The 16,939-nt window shown below is 46.8% G+C and overlaps 1 pseudogene; it reads left to right on the top strand.

Annotated features, from left to right (window-relative positions):
* Positions 1 to 12,862: 12,862 nt before the first annotated feature.
* On the top strand, positions 12,863 to 15,903 carry LOC139019487 (cyclin-A1-like; annotated as a pseudogene).
* The last annotated feature ends 1,036 nt before the right edge of the window (positions 15,904 to 16,939 follow it).

Below are 16,939 nucleotides of genomic sequence, written 5' to 3'. Positions count from 1 at the left end.
AACGAGGCCCCTCGCGCGGCTGACCTTGCACCGGCTGCCTTTTCCTACGTCTTTTTTTTTTCCTGGAGGGGAGGTGGGGTCGATGCTGAGAGGGCCCGGTCAGTATTCTGTTCCAGGGACTGCTGGCATTTTTCTTGGGGGGAAAAGCCTTTGTGTGTGACTAAGCAGCCCCCTTGACGAGGTGAAAGGGGTCCGTTTCGGGAAGCTTTCACTTTAAAAAACGCCCGCCTTGCCGAAACCGGTTTGGCTCAGTGGATGGAGCGTCGGTCTGCGGACTGAGGGGTCCCGGGTTCGGTTCCGGTCAGGGGCATGTGCCTTGGTTGCGGGCACATCCCCGGTGGGAGGTGTGCAGGAGGCGGCTGATCGATGTTTCTGACTCTCTCTCTCTCTCTCTCCCTTCCTCTCTGTAAAAAATCAATAAAATATATATTTTTAAAAAAATTAAAAAACGCCCGCCTGCGATTGTCCCAGTTTTGCTCATTAAAGGAATTCTAGGGAGAGAAGAAAAAGAGCAGAACTTGAGCCAACGAGGCGTCGGGAGTCGGGAGCCGAGTCCCCGTTAGGAAGGAGCCAGCAAAGGGGGAAGGAGGGCGGGCGCCCGGTCGCCTCGGGCCGCGGCCGGGGCTGCCGTCGTGGTGGCCCCGCGGCGAGTGCATTCACCTCGGGTTTCCTGGTGTCACCGGGCGCCCGCCGGCCCCGAGGACGGGGTGGGCGTTACCCCGGGGACGCGGATGAGACCCGCGTGAGCAGCCCCCAGCTGCTGCTCCTCGGAGAATCCGGTCGATTATGCAGAGCAGCCCTCCCGGCCGCGTGCGGGGGGGAGAAGAGTTTGCCGGTTGGGAAACAATGGGAACATCTGGGCTGCGCCGAGGAGCTTCGACAAAGAAGGCCAAGCGAGGGCCCATCTCTGGACTTCACGGCCGCATCCGTGTTCACGCCAAGCAGGCCGTAGAAAAGAGAGACTGTATATGTTATTCCATTTGTTGGTTTTTGTTTTTCAAACTAGCTTCACGGAAAAATAATTTTTAAGACTTTCATTTTTTTTGTTTAGTGTATTTCACCTTTTTTAAAAAAGCAGAATGTCCATTTATTAACTTACAACGAGTAATAAAATTGCCAACTGGAGCACATCGCATGTGTAGGCTGGTCAGTGCATTATCTCCCAGAAGAAAAATCTATATGGGAAGCCAGAATATAATTACAAGATTATTTGATTAATATGGAGTCAGAACAAAAGGGGATTAGTTACATTCAATGATTAGCTCATTAAACCCTGATACCTCTATGCTACAACTCCACAGTCGGGCTGTTCCTGCAAAGGAGATTAGAATCAGCTGTTCATACTTGCCTACCTACTCTTTCTTGCTCATAACATGTGTAATATATCCTGGTTAAGAGTCGGGGTTTTGGAGTTCAGCCCCTGCCACTTACTTCTATACCTCAGTGTCCTCAGTCTGTAAAGTTGGGATAATAATAACATGATTGCTTCAAGGAATAGATAACATCATGCAAGTATAATCTTTAGTATAGTATCTAACACATAATAGGTATTTTTTAAGTGTTAGCTGTGCTAAATAACCCTTCAGTTGCTTCCAATTGCTGTTAGGATAAAGACTAAAATCTCTGCAATACCCTGAAAGGCCTGAATATGCTTAAGCTGCTACTTCTTCATCCTCATCTTGTGCCATTTTGTCCTGTCTTCTACTTTGGATTTCTTTTCATTAGTACCAGTCAAATGTATTAATTGATTAGTATCAAAACACATTTTATATTTTTCACATTGTTCCTTTTCACAAATATTTATGAGTATCTCCTGTCAGGCAGACCCAGGAACTGGTGCGGTAACTGGGTAATCAGTGGGTCTGGACTGCCTGTCACTACTTGAGCCAATTAAGCAGAGACAGGGTTGAATCATATACGAGCATTTATTCCAATACTGTTGGCACTATGGGAGAGCAGCAGGTCACCCACAAAAATCTGCTCTACAGCCCCTCCCATAAGCCAGCTGCTTATATAGGGTAAGACAAGGATTACATGGGGGAAATATGGACTACAGGCATGGGGAAGTAGGAAGTTAGGGTGGGATTCCATTGTTTGGGCAGAAGGTTGTTAATCTTTCCTTGAGAATGGACCACATTACAAGGTTGACTCCCAGGTCCTAGGTTGACTTCCAGGTCCCAGGGACATACAACTCTCAGCCAGGTCAGAATGTCCTTTCTTTAACCAACGCAAGGCAATCATGGTTAACAGAGCATGATTAATATTTCCCATAACCATAGCTAGTCCCAATATTCTATTTTTGCCCCTAAGAGTGCTATGACAGTCCTGGTCTCTGCCCACTTGGAGCTCTAAAAGGGGGAACATGCCTAGCTAACTCCTCCTCATCCTTCCTACTATTAACGTAAAAACGTTCAAACCTATAAAGAATTTTTGTGAGTTTACTTGAACCAATCTGTCGACAATTGCTGGGAAGCAGTATCTCAACAGATTGGGCTAATGCTCCAGAGAATAGCTGTTTTTCATCTATTTTTATGCATTGCAATCAAAGGAGGGGATGTAGGTGGGTTACATGAAATCCATTGGTGATAGATTAGAGGCGGGGGAAGCAAAGAGGTGAGGGGGGGAGACAAGACGGGGGGGTGGGGGGGACCCTGGGATTGGATTAAAAAGTAAAATAGACACATACTTAAGTGGGTGCAGGATAGTTAACAGCCAACCATTAGTATGATAACAATAACAATGAAGGAATTTGTGGTATCTGTCCTGGCACCTAGGCACATTGGGTTGTGCCCCAAGAGGTCTGGAAAAAGGAAAGTTACAAGTTACCCAGACATTTCAAGGATATGTTATCATAGATACCAAAAGACAGATAGGCTCAGTTAAGGTAAAGGTTGAACTTGTCAGTGAGGATACTGGCCTAGGACGTCACTACCCACCATAACTGCTCTTAGTTAAAGTTTAATTTTAGACCATCCTTTGTGGTTACTTTAGGTCTCTGAGTTTGGAAAACCACCATGCAGGCCTTCCCTGAGCTGGTCAGGTTAGCATGTGGCCCCTTTCGTCCACACTACCCCAATTCAGCTGCCATTTCCTGGATGAAGTCTATACAAACACAGGTTTCTCACAGGATTCTGCTTTCCTATGTGGCACTAAGTGCTGTTTGAAATTACAGATTTGGTGATTATTTAATGAATGTCTCAATTCCCATTACGTGTGTAAACCCCATGACAATGAGAAGGTGGTCTGTTTTGCTCAATCTTTGTTGCTGAGTGCCTGACACACAGAAGGTGCTTAAGAATGAGAGGGAGAGAGTAGAGAGAAAGGAAAGGAGATGAGAAGAAAGAATCCTATATAATAAAACGGTAATATGCAAATCAACCAAATGGAGGAACAACCAGTTGCTATGATGTGCACTGACCACCAGGGGGCAGATACTCAACGCAGGAGCTGCCCCCTGGTGGTCAGTGCACTCCCACAAGGGGAGTGCTGCTCAGCCACAAGCCAGGCTGAAGGCTGGCGAGCACAGCAGCCTGCCTCCAAGGCAGCGCTAAGGATCCTGTGGGGAGAGGGCCTAAGCCATCAGTCAGACATCCCCTGAGGACTCCGGGACTGGGAAAGGGCGCAGGTAGGGCTGAGGGACCCCACCTTCTCCCCAGTGCACGAATGTTGTGCACCGGGCCTCTAGTAAATATATATAAGGGATGGAAGAAGGACGCGAGATTAGAAACACTGGAGATCATGTGAAATCAGTGAAAAGAGCTACTGCTTTGTTTTAGTCACAAACATTAATTGAGAGCTTTTTACTAACAGGGAAGCTCATCACCATCCTATTCTGAAAGGAATCCAATTTCTTTTTTGTTTGTTTTAATATATTTTTACTGATTTCAGAGAGAGGAAGGGAGCAGGCGGGGGGGGGGGGGGGGGGGCGGAGACAAACATCAGTGATGAGAGAGAATCATTGATCAGCTGCCTTCTGCACACCCCCTACTGGGGATTGAGCCCGAAACTCAGGCATGTGCCCTGACTGGGAATCGAACTGTGACCTTCTAGTTCATAGGTTGATGCTAAACCACTGAGCCACACCAGCAGAGCAGGAATATGATTTTTTATTCCATATATTGGTGTCCTTAGAGTAAAATAAACCAGGAGAAGTTACTGGTTTATTTCCTATTTAATATTTATGATATTTGTTGAATGTGAAATGTTGTAAAACACATAGGAAAAATCTAATCACTGCCTGAAAGACTCCAGATTTCTCAACCCAAGTAACATTAATGTGGCAGTAGTCCTTTGAAAGAGGCCAGGTTGGGATTGGATAAACATGTTTTCAACTCAAATATAACAGCTCCAGGTCTTAGCTGTCTGCCATCAAGGAGAAAGTTCTAGTTAGTAAGAGAAAGCGTTTGCATTGCAAGAAGCTGTTGATTAGGAAGAACAGAAGAGGAAGATACTGGATATATCAACGAGCAATAGTGAAGGTGTGGAGATGCTCAGAAGAAAGCTCCTAAGCTGTGAGTTGTAAGAGTACCTTCTATGTGAATACAGGCCAAGCAGAAAGAAATCTGGGCCAGATAGCTCTAAAATTGTACCAATCCGTAAGGGCCTCAGAAGCATCTCAGCCTCAAAAGCAAGCTAGTTCTAGTGGGTCTGAAACAAGTACTATGTGAATCCTCTCAACTTTAGGCTTCTTGTAATTTGTTTTTCTCTGTTTTCCTCTCTTGGTACTTAATCAAATCTCTAGTTGATCTCAACAAAGTAGTGAGGGATGGAAGAATGCATAGGATACAAGGAAGACTGAAGGAGACAATAATAGGATGACAATATAACTTATTGTTATAGGCACTCTTCTAATATTTACACCTCATAACAATTCTAATTAGGCAGGTACTATTCTTTTACTGTTTTACAAATGAAGAAACTAACATGTAATTCACATGTCAGATCAGTAGTGGAACTGGGACTTGAGCCTTGGTCTGAGCTCTAAATGCATGTTCCTTGTTAACAAGTCAAATAATAAATATAGTGCATCACACTCCCTGAGGTAATAAAGTTTAGTTTGTATTCTTGCATACCCTTTTCTATGAACTTGTACACACACACCCAAACACACATTTTACCCAAAATGTAGATTTTTCTCTCTTTTTTTTTTTTTTTTTTTTTTAAATATATTTTATTGATTTTTTACAGAGAGGAAGGGAGAGAGAGAGAGAGAGTTAGAAACATCGATGAGAGAGAAACATCGACCAGCTGCCTCCTGCACATCTCCCACTGGGGATGTGCCCACAACCCAGGTACATGCCCTTGACCGGAATCGAACCTGGGACCTTTCAGTCCGCAGGCCGACGCTCTATCCACTGAGCCAAACCGGCTTCGGCTAGATTTTTCTCTTAAAAATTGTCATGACCACTTCTTCAGGATACTATGTAGGATAGTAATCATTCTTTTTATTGTGGTAAAGTAAACACAAACACAAAATTTATCATTTAAACCATTTTTAAGTTCCATTAAGTATACTATTGTGTTGCAAAATATTTTTAATAACACTAATATATACTACAGTATAACTCCATCATACAACTTATTCAGCTATTACCTATTTGTTTGAAATTCAGGCTGTTTTTCATTGTTGCCCTACACACAATGCTGATGAACCTAATATCTTTGTGTTATCAAACTCAAGGGGTTCATTCCTTGCAATGTTCTATTCAAGAACCTGATGTAGTTGTTAAGGACATAGGATTCACATCCAAAGCTCTGCCTCCAGGAAAGGAGGCTTAGCCATTGCTTATATACATTACTAGAGGCCCGGTGCACAAAAATTTGTGCACGGGGGGGTGGGGGGATTTCCCTCAGCCTGGCCTGTGCCCTCTCGCAGTCTGGGACCCCTCGGGGGATGACCACCTGCTGGCTTAGGCCTGCTTCCCGGGGGATTGGGCCTAAGCTGGCAATCAGACATCCCTCTGGCAGCCTGGCAGCCCTCGGGGGATGTCCACTTGCCAGCAGGGAGCAGACCTAAGCTGCAGTCGGACATCCTTAGCGCTGCTGAGGAGGCAGGAGAGGCTCCCACCACCACCGCTGTTCTTTCTTTTTCTTTTTTTTAAAAAATATATTTTATTGATTTTTTTACAGAGAGGAAGGGAGAGAGATAGAGAGTTAAAAAATATCGATGAGAGAGAAACATCGATCAGCTGCCTCCTGCACATCTCCTACTGGGGATGTGCCCGCAACCCAGGTACATGCCCTTGACTGGATCGAACCCGGGACCCTTCAGTCCGCAGGCCGACGCTCTATCTACTGAGCCAAACCAGTTTAGGCTCCACTGCTGTTCTGGCAGCCATCAACCTGGCTTGTGGCTGAGTAGAGCTCCCCCATGTGGGAGCACACTGACCACCAGAGGGCAGCTCCTGCATTGAGCGTCTGCCCCTGGTGGTCAGTGTGTGTCATAGTGACCAGTCATTCCCAGTCTTTCTGCTGTTAGGGTCAGTTTGCATATTACCCTTTTACTATATAGGATAGAGGCCTGGTGCATGGGCGAGGACTGGCTGGTTTGCCCTGAAGGGTGTCCCGGATCAGGGTGGGGGTCCAGCTTGGGTGCCTGACCAGCCTGGGTGAGGGGCTGATGGATGTTTGCAGCTGGTCACACCCCCTTCAGTGTTGGGGTCCCTACTGGGGTGCCTGGCCAATCTGGGTGAGGGGCTGAGGGCTGTTTTCAGGCTGGCCTGCGACTGAAGCTCCCAGCCTCTCCTTTTTTTCTTTTTATTCTGGGATTTATTTACCTTCTATAATTGAAACTTTGTTGCCATCCTGCTCGCTCCAGCTCTGAGGCCGCGTCTGGCTGAAAGTAGGTATCTGGGATTTGTTTGGCTTCTATAATTGAAACTTTGTTGCTTTTGGAGCTGTTGCTTTCAGAGCTTAGAGCAGGCCACGGCAGGCGGGGAACCTTGGCTTCCTCCATCACTGGAGCAAGCAAGCCTCCTGCTCGCTTCAGCTGCGTGGCTGCCGGCCGCCATCTTTGTTGGCAGTTAATTTGCATATCTCGCTGATTAGCCAATGGGAAGCGTAGCGGAGGTACGGTTAATTACCCTTTTTGTCTTTTATTAGATAGGATTAATAACTAGAGGCCCAGTGCATGAAAATTCATGCACTGGAGGGGGGTGGTCCCTGTGCCCCCTCTCACAGTCTGGGAGCCCTCAGGAGAGGGAGGTGACCCAGCGATCAGGGGAAGGCGACGCCCCATCACACCTTTGTTGCTGCCACTGCCGGCAGCGCAAGCCTCGGCCGGCCCTGGTTATCTGAGCCTCTGGAGGCCCTGGGCAGCTGGGGAGCTGAGGGAACTGGGCGCCGCCATCTTGTGGCTGTGGGCGCTGCCATCTTTGAGGGCGGGACAGTCAATTAGCATATTCCTTCTTTATTGGCTGTGGTCACCGCCATCTTTGCGACAGCATGAGGGTCAATTAGCATATCCCCTCTCTATTAGATAGGATACCAAATGAGTACCTGTCTATATTGGATTCAGTTGATTTTGTGAAGATCCTGATTTCCAGGGTTTTCAATATTTATTTTAAATCCTCGTCTGAGGATATGCTTTTTTTTGAGAGAGAGGAAGGGAGGGGGGTGGAGAAAAATATCAACCAGTTGCCTTCTGCATGAGCCCCTACTGGGGATCCAACTAGTAACCTGGGTATGCGCTCTGACCAGGAATTAAACCCACAACCTTTTGGTGCACGAAGTGACACTCCAAGCTACTGAGCCATACTGGCCAGGGCTCCAAGTTTGTTTGTTTGTTTTTTTTTTTAAGTTTATAATGGTCTTTATTATCCATGAATGAGAGAGATCATGTGGTATTTTTCCTTCATTGACTGGCTTATTTCACTTAGCATAATGCTCTCCAGTTCCATCCTTGCAGGGCTCCAAGTTTTTAAATATACCCAGTTTCCTGAAAATGGGTGTATCTGTTAGTATTAGTAAAATCAGATTAGATTTAAGTTTTCTGTTACTTTTCCTAATTGGAGAATATATTTAACAGCCTGTTCTATTAGTGGGTCTGGGCATTCTAAAATTTGAGAGGAACCCAAAAAAGATCTATCATAACATAAGTTCAACAGGACTTAATTTAAGCATTCCTTAGGTGCTGCCTCGATCCAGGTTAGGGCAATTAGTAGTATTTTAAGCCAGGTGTCATGGTTTCCTGGCAGTTTGGCCAGCATCCTTTTGAGCATTTTTTGTGAGGACTGTGGTCTCCGTGAAGATGTAAGGCCCACCTAATCTAGAGAGCTTGCACTACTCTCTCTATTATGGCCACTGTGAAAGCTGACCCATTGCCATTTTGAAAGGTCCTGGTGAGTCCAAACCTAGGTATTATGTTTTCAAGCAGTGCCTTTACTTCATTGCTCCTTTCAGTTCACCATGGGACAAGCTTGAGATGAGCAGATCACGTGAGATCTATATAATGCACAGTTTCCATCTTTCACAGACTGTGGCTCCTTTATCCTCTGTCCCCAGTTTGGAAACATTAGGAGTGAAGCTCTGATTCTGAGCTCAAGAAGGTACAGGAAACAGCTGCAGGCACAGGCTGTTCAAATAAGAATGAAACAGGAGGGGAAATGAAGGAGAATCAGCGATGCCATGGGGGGCCATGTACACAAGCACCGCCCACCCCACCTCTTCTCCCCAGCCGCAGGCACTCACCCTGGCAGAGTCACCTCCTACTGCAGTTACAGTCACTGTTCCTCTCAACCCTCTGGCTCTGGACTCCTAGAGAAGATGGGCTGAAAAGGCCTCCTCACAGCTGCCCCCATCTCCCAGGATACCTGGTTTTGTACCTGGGCTAAAATGCTGCAATTTAGACCCAATCTACTAAAAGGAGGTTCTATGTGGTGTGGCCTTCCTGCACCTGTCTCCCAGCTCACACCTTAGCAGTGCAGTATTCTGTTCCTAAACTTCCAGAACTGCCCCTAGATGTGACAAACCACTGGGCTGCTCCACCTTGCTGCTTCCACAGCAGGGCAAGTGCCTGGGTCAGCCCATTCCACTGCCAGTCAGCAGACTCCCAAAGCCACAGGGGCCTGTGCTCGGGCTGAGTGGGGGCCACTCCCCAAGAAGGGAACACAGCTTAGAAGCACCTAGTCTTGCCTGTGGATGCGGAGTGCAAGTTCTCTCACCTCGACCTGCCCTCCCACCCCGCCACCCCGCCACCCCACAGCTTCGGAGGAGAGAGGGGGAGCTAATAGACTGCTGCTCAGAAAAGAAGCTGAGGTCTCGGGAGCCTTCTTGACTTGATTGGGCTCTGACACCAGGGAATGCAGGACTGTGCACCTGAGTCAGTGATCTCAGAATCATCCTTGCAGATGAATGGATGCAGAACCAGTAAATTACTTAAGTTTTTCATCACACTGCAAGCAGTTCATTTCCCCGTCATTTCCACTTTCCTCCCACACCATGTGGCTAGGAAGCCCAACCTTTTGGCTTCTGTTACTCAAAATACATACAGGTGGTTGATTCTACTTACATTTTTAAATCATAGCAGACTTTTCTCCTTTTTTTTTGGCACCAATCCAATCAGGTCATCTTAGTTTTCAATACTCCTAGGGTATTTGGTCTATGTTACCACACATTTGGTAAAATTTTCAAAATCAGACCTGCTCATAGAACATCTCTTTATGTCAATGAGACTCTTTGAAGGATGTTGCATATAATTTCCCCCCCTTATCATTTAGACAAAGGAAAGCAGTAGGAGTCTTATTAAAACAGCATACAAAATGTGCTTCATTTTTTTTTTTTTTTTGGCTCAGATAAAGCTAGTCATTCTTCCCATATACCCCCAAGCATATATCTTTTACACCATTAGTCATAGATGGCTCCCAAGTCCTACAGCCAAACCTTTATCTCTCAGTCTTGCTTATCTCCTAGATAAGAGATCCTCGCTTCTATCCCAGATCACCTCCACTGGCAACATGAGCTCACTTACTTGTCCTCAGCAAGGTCAGTCTGATGGGAACCTCACTGTTCTTCAGGGCACTGCAAGGTTTGGGTGCCATTCGTATTTCCCATCATGAGTTCTACCTTGGCTCTGGGTGCTCCAGAAAGTGCACTCCTTGGATAGAAGCAGGGTGGGGGCTGCAGGGGAGAAGCTTTTGTGTGTAAAGTAAATGATCCTATCATGGGAACGCTGAACCCTGAGAAGCAAAGAATCTGCACTTAAAAAACAGTGCCCCCCTAAACCCACCATAGACTCCCAGCCTAAAGCAAGGCTGCCTTGGACAGGACAGGCAGTTTCCTACAATTGATCCATTTGTTATATTAATTTGTATAAGCTCTTCATCTCTTTAAGTAAATAAATAGAGCTCTTTGTATCTAGTTCTAGAGGATGCACCCTAAGGGGCTCCCTAGGGCAGTGATGGTGAACCTATAACATGTGTGTCAGAGGTGATACGCGAATTCATTTTTTTGGGTTGATTTTTCTTTGTTAAATGGCATTTAAATATATAAAGTAAATATCAAAAATATAAGTCTTTGTTTTACTATGGTTGCAAATATCAAAAAATTTCTATATGTGACATGGCACCAAAGTTAAGTTAGGGTTTTTCAAAATGCTGACACGCCGAGCTCAAAAGGTTCGCCATCACTGCCTTAGGGGATTGAATTTGAGTTTCCCATAGCTGCATTTTTACATATAAGACAAGGCAAATGCAAATGTACACACAAAGAACAAAATCCACCTCCTGCAAGATAAAAATTAAGGGTGGTAGACACTATCCTATCCTATCTAATAATAGACAAACATGGTAATTGACCGTACCTTTGCTACACCTCCCATTGGCTAATCAGCGCGATATGCAAATAAACTGCCAACAAAGATGGCGGCTAAATTGCATACTGCAGGCAGGGTGGGACAGTGCAGCCGCCAGTGCCAGTCATCATCCCGGGCCGCCCAGAAGCCGCCCAGAAGCCGCCCAGAAGCCGGTGACCGGGAGGAGATGGGGGTTCCCTGCCCAGGCCTGACACCTCTGGTGGAGGCGTCAGGCCTTGGCAAGGGGCCGATCCGGCGATCGGAGGGTGATGAAGGTCAACGCCTCTGGCCGAGGCGTCAGGCCTGGGTGGGGGTGGAGCCAGCAATTGGAGGGGTCTGGGGGTCCCCTGCCCAGGCTTGACGCCTGGTTCAGAGGCATCAGGCCTGGGTGGGGGGCAGAGCCGGTGATCGGGGGGGGATATGGGGGTCCCCTGCCCAGGCCTGACACCTCTGGCGGAGGCGTCAGGCCTGGGCAAGGGGCTGATCCTGCGATGGGAGGGTGATGGGGGTTGACGCCTCTGGCCGAGACATCAGGCCTGGGCGAGGGTGGAGCCGGTGATCGGGGGGAAATGGGGGTCCCCTGCCCAGGCCTAAAGCCTGGGCTAGAGGTGTCAGGCCTGGGGGGGGAGGTGCCTAAGCTGGCGATTGGTGTGAACTACAGAGGAAACACCTTTTCTGACCACTCATTGGTTAAGCTCCCTCTATGCCACTGGTAATATTCTTAGTAACGGGTAATAAGAATCCAAAAAGGTGATCTAGGGTTTTTCACCACACTCCTGGCGAAAAAAACGAAGGTCCGCTGCTGGAGGGCTAAGAAATGTCATATCCTGCCCTAGCTGGTTTGGCTCAGTGGATAATGCCTTGGCCTGCCGAAAGCAGGGTCTGAGTTCAATTCTGACCAAGGGCATGTACCTAGGTTGCAGGCTCCTCCCTGGCCGGGGCCCAGGTCAGAGCTCATGCAGGAGGCAACTAATCAAAGTGTTCCTCTCACTTTGATATTTCTCTCTGTTTTTCCCTTTCTCTTCCACATTCTCTAAAAATCAATGGAAACATATCCTCAGGTGAGGATAAAAAAAATAATAAAGAAATGTCATAGCCTATGAAAGACACATCTTGAAAATGCCTAAAGAAAGTTGTATTTTTTCATGGTGAAGGGACTGGAGTCCGTGTTGATGAAAAATCCTTGCTGTCTGTGGTGACTGGCAGTGGCTGCAGCAGCGGGGTGATGGGGCTGGTGCCTTCCCCTGATCAGCCCGGTCACCTCCCACAAAGGGAGGCCAGACTGCGGCTTAGGCCTTATCCCCAAGGGGAGCAGGGAGCAGGCCTAAGCCGTCACTAGGACATCCCCTGAGGGTTCCCAGTATGTGAGAGGGGGCAGGCTGGGCTGAGGGAACCCCCCCAAGTGCACGAATTTCGTGCACCAGGGCCCTAGTGATCTCATAACCTTTATCCTAGCATTCCCTGACAGCCAGACAACCAGACCAGAGATTGTCACCTGAGGATATTTTGGCATTCCGGAGGCATTCCTCAACCCTCAAGTGAGACTTAGGTGGGGGCCTAAATCATTGTCACACAACCAGCCTGAAACCAAGAGAGCACCAGAAATTAAAGTCTGCTTCTGATAATCTGATATCCAGACGAGGAATAGAAACACTAATTAAAGCACCACAGGGGCTGACCTACCCACCTCCCTTTGGAAGCACTTGAACAAAGCGGGTTCAGGTGGCCACTCTGCTTCAGACCAAGCAGCCATTCCAGGGGTCGGTACCAAGCGGGAGTCTCCTAGAGAACAGACCCCTCATCCAGTGGAGGCACAAGCAAGGAAGCCCTGGACGAGCTGCTGCCGCCAACTGCTTCACCAAGCATCCTTACCATTACCAGTCTGAGAGGGAGTCCCTTTAAGGGAGTTCCACTGAGTTGCCAGATTTGTTACTGAACTCAAGGGCTTCACTGCTTGGGATGTTCTGCTCAAGGAAGAGAGGTGGTTTTTGGAAGGTAGTTTTATTTACTTAGCAAGTAAAAAAAAGACAGGATTCACATCCAAAGCTCTGCCTTCCTGAAGGGAGGCTTAGCCATTGCTTATATACACTATTTGGTCAACTACACATTGATGTCTTTGCCGTTGGCTACACGCATCCTGTTGAGTTCCTGTCAAGCTCGTCCTGTTTAAAGCTGCATCTGCGAAATACTGTGCTACGTTTTAACATTTAGCAAGATAGTATTTAGTAAGAACCGCCTAGACCTTGAGACCCTTGTCCTAACATTTGTACTGTCAAATTAACTTAAGAAGAATCTGCCGGCTTTTGCTAGAAATAAATGACAAGGGACTGGGGTTTGCAAACCAGAAACACAACTAGGCAATACCCAGAATGTTCCAAGGGAGAAAGAAAAGCTAAGAGTTGTTATAGTAAGGAGTACATTCTTTCCTTTCAATCCTAAATACAGGGAAGATCATATGTCTTAGTATTCTCCCTCCTGGAGGTTCACGCATCCTTGGAGCCCCTGGGTGGAAGAGGTTGCCTAATCCAGTTTGTTTCTCCTTCTGTGATTGCAGCAGCCTGTGGAGACTAAAGTAATGCATTTCAGCAGCTCCAAGAGCAGAGTAGTCCTGGCTCCAGTGTCCCGAGGTCCTGATGCCTATCAGATGATGAACAGAGCCTAGCTCGGCCAGCATTCCCCTCCCCGTGTCCCCCTCCACCCCCCGCAAAGAACAGTGCCAGGGGTGCTAACTGAGAATGGGCAGCACAGGAGGACTTGTGGCAGGGATCATAACACTTAGGTGTTACTGATCAGAAAATGTCTTCCCTCAAGCCGGAAAGAAGGCACTCTGACTGCGGGGTCCATGTGCCAGCCAAGCAAGGATTTGATATCTACACGGATGAACCTGAGCAAGAGGACAGAAACAGCTGCACAGGGAGAGATGGGATGGCATTTGAGGATGTGTATGAAGTAGACAACAGTAAACACTTAAGTCAGACCTTCACTTCCTGCTGGATTTTAGCACAGTTTCCCCTACGCTGGTAGATTCAGTTCTCCATTCCCAGTCTGAAGATGCAGCAGATTTTGGTACAGATGTGATAAGTGCAACTGGAAATGCTGAAGAAACTCATCAGTGCCTTAGAGAAGCTGAAATAAGATACAGGCCCAAAGTGTATTTCGTGAGGAAAAAGCCAGAAGGCCTGCGAATGATTCTGGTGGACAGGCTGATTGGAGGCCAGAGAAGAATATAAGCTTTGAGCTGAGGCTCTCTACCTGGCTGTCAACTTCCTGGACAGGTTTCTTTTGTGCATGTTTGTTCTGAGAGGGAAATTGCAGCTTGTAGGAACAGCAGCTATTCTGGCTTCGGAATATGAAGAAATATCTAGCTGAAGTAGACAAGTTTGTGTGACTGATGATACACAAAACGAGAACTATTTTGTGGAACACCTTACTGCTCCTGAAAGTCCGGGCTTTTTTGTTGTTGTTGTTTTTTTTTTATTTTTTTTTTATTTTAATAATTTTTATTTCTTAAAGTATTACAAAGAGTATTACATATGTCTCCTTTTTTCCCCCCCTTGACATTCCCCCCGACCCTACCCCCCGCCCCCCCCCCCCGTCCCGTGGCTTGTGTCCATTGGTTAATCTTATATGCATGCATATAAGTCCTTCAGTTGGTCTCTTAATCCCCCCCCCCAACCCTCCCCAGGCTTCCCACTGTAGTTTAACATTCTGTTCAATGTTGCTCTGCTTCTGTATCTACCCCTGTACATCAGTCCATACTGGTCCCCTTTATTTGTCCCAACCTCACTGAAGTAGTCTCAACCTAACCAGGGCCGTCTGAGCCTCACCAGGGCCGTTTCAACCTCACCGGGGCCGTCCCTACCTCACGGGGGCCGTTTCAACCTCACCGGGGTCGTCCCTACCACACCGGGGCCGTTTCAACCTGACCGGGGTTGTCCCTACCACACTGGGGCCGTTTTGACCTGACCGGGGTTGTCCCTACAGACCGGGGTCGTCCCTACCTCACGGGGGCTGTTTTTTTTGTTGTTTTAAATGTATTTTTATTGATTTCAGAAAGGGAGAGGGAGAGAGGTAAAACATCAATGTTGAGAAAGAATCATTGATTGGCTGCCTCCTGCACACCTCACACTGGGGACAGAGCCCACAAGAGGGCAGATGCCCTGACGGAATTGAACCTGACCTCCTGGTTCAAAGGTCAATGCTCAACTACTCAGCCAATAGTGTTTGGTGCAAACACTATTTTTAAAGTGGATTTTAGAGAGAGAGAAAGGAGAGGGAGAGAGAAACATCTATCTGCTGCCTCCAGTAGGCACTCTGATTGGGATCAAACCCATAGCCAGGGTATGTGCCCTGACGAGGAATCGAACCCTAGGCCTTTACGTTTACGGGACAACATTCCAACCAACGGACCCACACTGGCCTGGGCTAAAGTCCTAGCTTTTGATCTAACAGTGCCAACTATCAATCAGTTTCTCCTTAAGGAGGCAAAGAGTGTGTGTCAAAACTGAGAACCTGGCCAAGTATGGAGCAGAACTGAGTCTACTTGAAGCTGAACCATGCTTCTTCCTCCTCCTCCTCCTCCTCCTCCTCCTCCTCCTCCTCCTCCTCCTTCTTCTTCAATATATTTTTATTGATTTCAGAGAGGAAGGGAGAGGGAGAGGGAGAGGGAGAGGGAGAGAGAGATAGAAACATCAGTGATGAGAAAGAATCATTGATCAGCTGCCTCCTGCACGCTCCCTACTGGGGCTCAAGCCTGAAACCCAGGCATGTGCCCTTGACCAGAATAGAACCTGGGACCCTTCAGTCTGTAGGCCAATGCTCTATCCACTGAGCCAAACCGGCTAGGGCCCATTCTTGAAATATATTCCTACTTGATAACTGCAGCAACTTATTGCCTGGTAAACTGTACTATGAACAGATGCTTCTGGCCAAACACTCTTGCAGCATTTATAGGTTGTTCATTAAGTGAAATTGTGCCTTGTCTGAGTGAGCTACATAAAGCAAGCCTTGATATACCCTATTGACCTCAGCAAGCAATTAGGAAGAAGTATACAGCTTCAAAGTACATGCATGTATCTCTTATGGAACTACCTACAGTTCTTCCTCTACAATAAATTTCAGAACTAAAGCACTTTCAGAACTTAACCTCCAGATCAACAGAATTGGTTCTAATTTTTTCAGGTTTCTGCAGGTTGGATCAACTAGTGTTACTACAATATAGATGACATTTTAAAAATGTATTTAGCTTCTCTTACATTTGGTAGTTTGTAAAATATTCGAACATTTAAAAAATGATAAACAACTTGCCTTATAACAAACAAAAACAGAGTACATTATCCCCCCTCCTACCCCACACCCAATCAATTCAGGGTTTTTATTGCATCTTTTTTAAAAAATATATTTTATTGACTTTTTTACAGAGAGGAAGGGAGAGGGACAGAGAGCCAGAAACATTGACGAGAAACATCGATCAGCCGCCTCCCGCACGCCCCCCACTGGGGATGTGCCCGCAACCGAGGCACATGCCCTTGACTGGAATCGAACCCAGGACCCTTCAGTCCTCAGGCCGACGCTCTATCCACTGAGCCAAACCGATCAGGGCTTTATTGCATCTTTAAAAATACAAAAAATAAGTCTGAGGAATCATGTGGCATCTTGCTGTTTCTGCAGCTAGACAACCTAGTTCTTATTCATCAACCTGCTGAACTGTTCCCTTTACCATCTAACATTTTTCTGATATCCTTGTTTTAATTGTGGTGGCTTGCTGAATCAAAGAAGCTGAATTTGATACAAGTTCAATGTTTTCTTCAATAATTAACTCATCTTTCAGGGCTTGAGGTACTGAACAAGCAACACCCGACCTTATCCAAGCCCCATGGATGTATTTTTCACCCAAGAAATTTCAGATTTCAACAGGAAAACCATTCTTCTGAATAACAACGCTGTTGGGGAAATGAGCATACATAGACCTCATATTGTAATGGAAGCCCAGTGTAACACCCTTGATCATGTTCTGTACCTACCTGACTACAGATCGTGCAAATAGTCCTCAGTTCCTTTCTGTTTCCCCCCCATTTGTCAATTTGGAGTCTCTTTTTCTTTCCATGAGACTGAGTTCTGCATTGATGTGATTGAAGTTCCTCCACAGGA

This window comes from Myotis yumanensis, unplaced genomic scaffold (assembly GCF_028538775.1).
Source record: "Myotis yumanensis isolate MYYU_CA2020_CCGP unplaced genomic scaffold, mMyoYum1.0.hap1 SCAF_11, whole genome shotgun sequence".
Taxonomy (NCBI): domain Eukaryota; kingdom Metazoa; phylum Chordata; class Mammalia; order Chiroptera; family Vespertilionidae; genus Myotis; species Myotis yumanensis.
The sequence above is the reverse complement of the archived record's forward strand: the minus strand, read 5'-3'. Positions and strand labels throughout refer to the sequence as shown.